A 6,431-nucleotide genomic window follows, 5' to 3' on the forward strand; every position below is an offset into this window, starting at 1 on the left:
TAATAATTTTATCTCTGAACTTGTGAGTTTAAGATTTTTTAAGAAGTTTTTTTTTTTTCCTAAAGAGTTTATGTATTTATTTGACAGAGTTGAGAGCACAGGCAGGGGGAGCAGCAGACAGAGGGAGAGGGAGATGCAGACTCCCCGATGAGTAGGGAGCCCGATGCGGGGCTCGATCCCAGGACCCCGAGATTAATGACCTGAGCCAAAGGCGGATGCTTCACTGACTGAGCCCCCCAGGCACCTCCATAGTTGCTTTTTAAGTGAGATGTGAATCTGTGGCTACTCAAAGGACTATCCTATGTATGAGAAGCTAACTTTCTTAATACGGCACTTCAAAAGTATGTTAGGAGTAGGATCATGTACCCCAAGGTGAAGAGAGAGAGAGAGAGAGAGAGAGAGAGAGAGAGAGAGAGAGAGAGAGAGCGCCAGAATAAGATACGGGAAAGAAAGCCTGGTGCTTAAAATGGAAACGTAAGTAGAGCTGAGGGCCTTCGATGAGAAATTTACAAACGTGAAACTAGGATCAGCCAGGGCGTAGGCTTCCCTAGGCAACGGCTGTGGTTGGAATGACTCTGAACTTGCCATCTTCTACATTCAGAGAATGAATTCTGTGTTTTCATTATTTTAAACACATGTGCCTACAGGCATCTAGGACAGTTGATCAGAACTTGGGAATTGTGTTCCCCTCGGGGAAAACTGCTTCAGTCCGTATAATTCCACAAATGTTACCACACAGTACCATCCCATTTTATTCGCTCCTACTCTGTGGCCTGTGTTCTGAACATTCAAGCCATTGTAGATCTTGAAATCACAGCTGTCTGTTACACGGCAGGCTGGGTCCTTTTGAAATTTCACTCTGACTTCCATTTCAGACTTCTGACCCATTGTATCTGTTCACTTTGCTGTGTTCCAAAGAGGGAAGCCATCTGAAGATGTCATCTTCATCTTAGAAATTCAGGGAAGATACCGTAAAGAAGGTTTCTGAGCGGCACCTGGGTGGCTCAGTCAGTTAAGCGCCTGCCTTCAGCTCAGGTCATCATCCCAGGGTCCTGGGATCGAGCCCCACTTCCGGCTCCCTGCTCAGCGGGGAGTCTGCTTCTTCCTCTCCCTCTGCCTCTCCCCACAGCTCATGTGTGTGCACACACTCTAACAGACGAAATCTTAAAAAAAAAAAAAATGTTTTTGAGAGTTTGTGTCAATTGTGTATTTATTTACAGTTTTAAAATAAGAGATGTAGTAGTGGACACTTACTAAATGGTGAGCATACTTTTTTTTTCAAAATGGTTTAAAATTAGAGATGAAAAGACATTTGGGATCACTTCCTGTTCTCCATGTTACAAATATTTACGAGTCTTGAGCTCTCCGTTAGAAGCTGGCAAAAACCAAGAAGTATAAGACAGTCCCTGCTCCAAACGAACTCGGAGCACACAGAGTGGAGGCCACCACATGTCTACCAAAACAAAAAGTTGCAAACGCTACGGCAACGCCTCAGGCACCAACAAAGAGGAAGGTACGGTGAATACCGACAGAAGCTGGCTCGATGTTATCATAAAGGATATAACAAGGCAGCAGGGCCTGATTTAGGCCTTGAGGAGTAAGTAGGGCCTAACCGAATAGAAAAACGTGCAAGGACATTCCAGCTAAAAAGAACAGTGAACTAAAGGCAGGAATTTTATCTTAAGATCTATTTTCCCTAATGCCTAGGCCAGCCCTTGTCCTATACTAGACACCAAATAAAGTTTAAAGAGTAAGCAAAGGCATAAAGATCAATGATTATATAATTTCTTTGGAGTTAAGGCCTTGGTCAGTGACACGACGGCCTTTTAGAACATCGCTCCTAATGGAAAATACGCTCTTTTTACAATAACCTACTCTATGACACAGCTTCCAGGAAAAGTTGTCATCAGAAAGAGTTCCTGCTGAGATTGATAAGTGGGGAAAGGGTAGCTTTCATTAACTGCTAGGCTTGCTTTTCTTTCTTGCTTTCCCAGCGATGAACAAGTTCTCTGTTGTAAATAAACAAATATATGGGTCATAGGATTAAGGACTTCTACCATTTTTCAGTAAAATTATAAATATCTAAATATGAACACCAACGACAAATTCCGACCACAGAAAGAACCAAAGTAACAGGGTTCTGAAACCTATGGTGGCCAAACAGCACAACCCAGCACAGAATGAGAGCCTCGTATTTTATTAACTCACTGCTGAAAGATAGGTCTTTGCACGGGGCGGGGGGGGGGGAGGGGAGGGGGGTTGTTGGGGATGAGGGGGACCTCGGCTCATAATCTCTGCATCTGTGTGGATGTGGGAAAACTGTTTTAATCCCAAATTTTCACCTATTACATATATTTTTTTTTCCTTTCATCGTTGTTGCAAAAGTTATACGAGACGATGCGTATGAAGGACTGGCAGGTCAAGGAAGGCCAATAACTGAAGTCGTTATTAATAACAAGATCCCAGTAAATAGGAGTAGATGCTCAGGAAAGGAAGGCATTTTGCAAATATGAAATAGACTAAAATCTTCATTTTGTCTCCTTGAAATGAGGTGATTAGATAATTGGATGTTTTAGCAGTTAGGGTGTTTCTTTTGATAACAGCAACAGGAATGTTTAAATATAGGACTCCCCATGAAAAGAGAGTATTTTGGTAAATTTAATGAAGCTGAAGGCACCAAAGCTGACATTCTGCTTATCCCTCAACAATTTAACTTACCTGACGTTGACATTATTTCCCTAATAATCTCTTCCACTGTAAGAAAAGCATCTGGAGAATGGCAAGGATGACGACTTCCCTCTACCTATACCAACTGTGGACCAGGACTGTGGGCAGGTCAAGGGGTACAGATGTTCTGTGACACAGTATACAGAGCAGAGGACACGGATTTTCTTCTACTGCGCTTTTTAAAATATTTAGGACTCTGTAATGCACTTGGTACCCCAACCCCACCACTTGTGTATCAAAGATCTAAACCTCTTTCCCATAAAATGTATTCAGTATTCAGATTTTGAAAGACGGTCTGCTCTACCTTAAGTAGAATTATCAACCAAGAATGCCGTAATTCATTCCTCTAGAATTGTAGAAGCGCTCAGAAAATCTTTACCACCTCTACTGCTCAAGGCAAATGTACAGTACGTTGGAAATATGTTAACCTAGAATGAAGCTTAAAAATTAAAAAATAAAATGAGCTTATGAATCAATGTTAAATTTTCTTAAAAATGTCTTTCACAGAAATGACTTGGTCTTTGTCTGCCATGTAAAGAAGACCTATGTAAAAAAGACCTATAGATAATTCTATATTCCTAGATGCATCCAACCATAAGTAAATCACACTGAAGAATGTCTTCTCGGAAACGTTTTCAGACGTTGTATCAAAGCCCTCTGTTATGTATGCGTACATACATACACAACAGAAAAATATATATAAAACATATAACTCATGTATATTTTGAAAAAAATATTTTCCCATTTAGAAAAGAGTCCCTGAAGGGCGCCTGGGTGGCTCAGTCGGTTAAGCGACTGCCTTCTGCCCAGGTCAAGATACGGAGAACCCAGCTGCTGAGCCGGGAATCTGCTTCTCCCTCTCCCTCTGCCCCTCCCCCCTTGCTCACGTGCGCAAGTTCTCTCTAATAAATTAAAACTCTTAAAAAAAAAAAAGATTCACTTAGTGTTCCTTTGAGTAACTGGTTCTTCTAGCAAATTTCTAGAGAAAATGGCCAGACGCAGTGGAAGAAGTACATCTCTTAGTGAGAACTGTCTTGCTTGCTAGATTGAGAAACTTGGTTCTTAAGTACCTTCAGGAAGCAAACAGAGACGGGGTGGGTGCGGTGGAGGATTCAGTCAGGTCCAAGGGGAGCTGCACCCCCCGGGGCTCAAGGAATGCCATGCCAGCTTGCCCCAGCTTCTCTCTTTCTCAGACCTGACTCCCGCTCTAGGCCGCTTTTATTTGGGGCCTGGCTCCCTGTGCGCGGTGGCAGTCACCGGTGAACGCTTGCCCTTCCCTAGAGAGAGCGGTCCACGGGAAGGGACGCGGCCCCTCTCCCTGGACTCAGCGGGGAGGTTCTACTCCATGACTGCAAACGTGCCTTTCTCTGAAGTCTGCGGTGCTTTCGAAACAGGGGAATATGCTTCAACCAGGCGCAAAGGCGCATATGCCAACATGGAGCGTTACCATATAACCTCCCCTCGCGCCCCGAAAAGGGCACTGCTGTGCGCCCCGACCGTGTGGCCACATTTCCCTGAAATCAAGATCAGCAGCCAAGATTCTAGCAGGAGGTGACAGGGGGGAGGAGGCCCCGAAAAGGAGGGCGGGCACGGGTGCCGCAGGGGCAACGCCAGTGTGTCCCGCAGCGGTAGTAAGGCGCGCTCAGGTCGTAAGATGGGACCGTAACAGTAGACACGGAGCACGCGGGAAGAACCGACCAGACTCAGACGCGCTGAGAGAAGGTCCCGTCCTGGGAGCAGAGGTGTGGCAGGTGCCCCTTTACCGTGCACCTTCCTCCCTCTTTATGGAATACCCGGTAAAATCTTGTGGGGGGGGGGGCGCTGGGCACAGGGAAAGGGCCGCCAGGCTGAAGCACGTTGTTCTCGCGCCAGGTGTGTCCCAGAGTGACGGGTCTGCTGACTGCGTAGATGAGCGCTCACGTGCAGGGCAGGCGTGGGGCTCAGGAACAGCAGCGCACCAGGGGCCTGTCGGGATGGATCAGCGGTCTGCCCGCCCCGCTAGAGCCTGCATCCCTGATGCGCAAGGACCGAGTTCTCCTGGACCTCGTAAACCCCGGGCCACCGGGGCGGGCGCGGTACGATGAACGCTTCCTAAAGCGTTGAGTAAATCAACCGGTTCAAAACGAAATTAGTAAGGCAACCAGAAGCTAAAGCAGGCCCATGAATTAGTAAAAAAGAAAAAAAGAAAAGAAAAGAAAAAGACGACAAATGTTCCTACAGGGCAGTTAGACTACTGTATATTCACAAGCGTAAGAAGGAGCGGGGTCTCTTCCTCCCCTTAGGGGAGCCGGGCGTTTGAGTTATAGCTGCCTTAGGCGCCCGGGCGTCCTGGGGTCCCCGGGGCACAGCCGCTGAAGCGCAGGTTCTGCCCGCGGAGACGCGCCAGGCGAGCGCGCATCCTGTCTAGGAAGCGTCCCGCAGGATGCTGCCGCGCGAGCGCCGCACCCCGCTCCGCGGCAGGGGCAGGGGCCAGCGGCAGGCCGTGCCCTTCCTTACCGCCTCGACGTGCACCTGCCCTTCTGCTCGCTGCGCTCTACCGGGAGGACAGCGCCACGGGCTGTGCCGCCAAACGGAGCAGGGCCCGTCTGCTCCCGGCGCACGGAGCTCGGGCCTCACGAGCGGGCACCGACTCGGGACGTTACCATCCCGCTTTTGCAGGGAAGCCAGCTGAGCGGCTCAGAGAGGTTAGGCAAGCTGCGCAAGGTCACACAGCCTACGGGGCGGGCGGAGGCGGACGCCGCCCACACGGACAGGCCTGAGGTTTCCTACGCCCTTAGGGAAAAAGCGTTACCGAGGCGCAGAGGACGCTCCTAGGGGTCTGGCCACAACCTAGCACGTGGGCCCCGCCCTCGGGGCCAGCTGGACCGCCCCTACGGTGGGGGGGGGACCACTTCCGGAGACAGACGCGAGCTGGGACAAGCGCTTCCGGTGCACGGCGAAGGACGGTCGTTCAGGGTCAGCAAACTCGCAAGGGAGGGGCCGGCCCGCAGGTGGCGCTAAAACGCGCGGACGGACTAAACCGCATGGCTACGGCTGAAAGACGGCAGGCCTCGAGACGAAAGTGTTGTCCCTTACCCGCGCCCGGGACAGCCGGGTCAAGCGTCCGCCTGTGCGCCGCCATGTTGAGTCCCGTGGTTTAAATAGGGTGGGCGGGGCCTAGCGGAGGCCTGCGTCGCCGTGATGACGTGGCAGCCCCGCGCGGGTACACCCGCCCCGACCCCTTTCGCGAGATCTTCCGGGGCAGGCCCTCCGCGAGCGTCGGCTCGCCCTGGTGGGCGGGGCCTCGTGGAGTGACGGCCCGGCCCCGCCTTCCGGTTAAGGGGGCCGTTCAACATGGAAGTGCCTCAGACCTGCGCTGCTAGGGCGGGGCGCCGGGCGGGGCGCCGGGCGGGCTCTGGTCGGTGGAGGCCGCTCCCAGGGCTGCGCGGGTCGGAGCAGCCCGCCGACGCACGCGGGGCTGGTCCGGCGGCGACCCCCGCCCCGCCGCCCCCAGGCCCGCAGGCCCCGAGGCGCCGCAGGCCGATGCTGGCTGTGCGCGTCCCTGCCGCCCGCATGCGGCGCGTCCCCACTGCCCTTCGGTCCGCAGAAGGTCCACCGTAACCGGGGCCGGCCGAGCCTCCTCGCGGACGCCACGAAGGTCGCAGGCCCCTCAACTCGAGGCCCGGGCGCTGTGCATCGTCTGAACGCGCAGGAGTGCGGGGGGG

The 6,431-nt window shown here is 51.7% G+C and overlaps 1 long non-coding RNA gene across 1 annotated transcript in view; it reads right to left on the bottom strand.

Moving 5' to 3' along the window:
* The window catches only part of LOC114218121 (uncharacterized), a 74,419-nt gene extending 68,565 nt beyond the window's left edge, over positions 1-5,854 (bottom strand). The window contains exon 1 of the long non-coding RNA XR_003611124.1: positions 5,803-5,854. This is a non-coding gene — a long non-coding RNA (uncharacterized LOC114218121). The remainder of the gene's footprint in view (positions 1-5,802) is intronic.
* Positions 5,855-6,431: the final 577 nt, after the last annotated feature.

Source organism: Eumetopias jubatus, unplaced genomic scaffold, assembly GCF_037043125.1.
Source record: "Eumetopias jubatus isolate StellerSeaLion01/CBP00866 unplaced genomic scaffold, mEumJub1_p1.0 scaffold_11, whole genome shotgun sequence".
NCBI classification, from domain to species: Eukaryota; Metazoa; Chordata; class Mammalia; order Carnivora; family Otariidae; genus Eumetopias; species Eumetopias jubatus.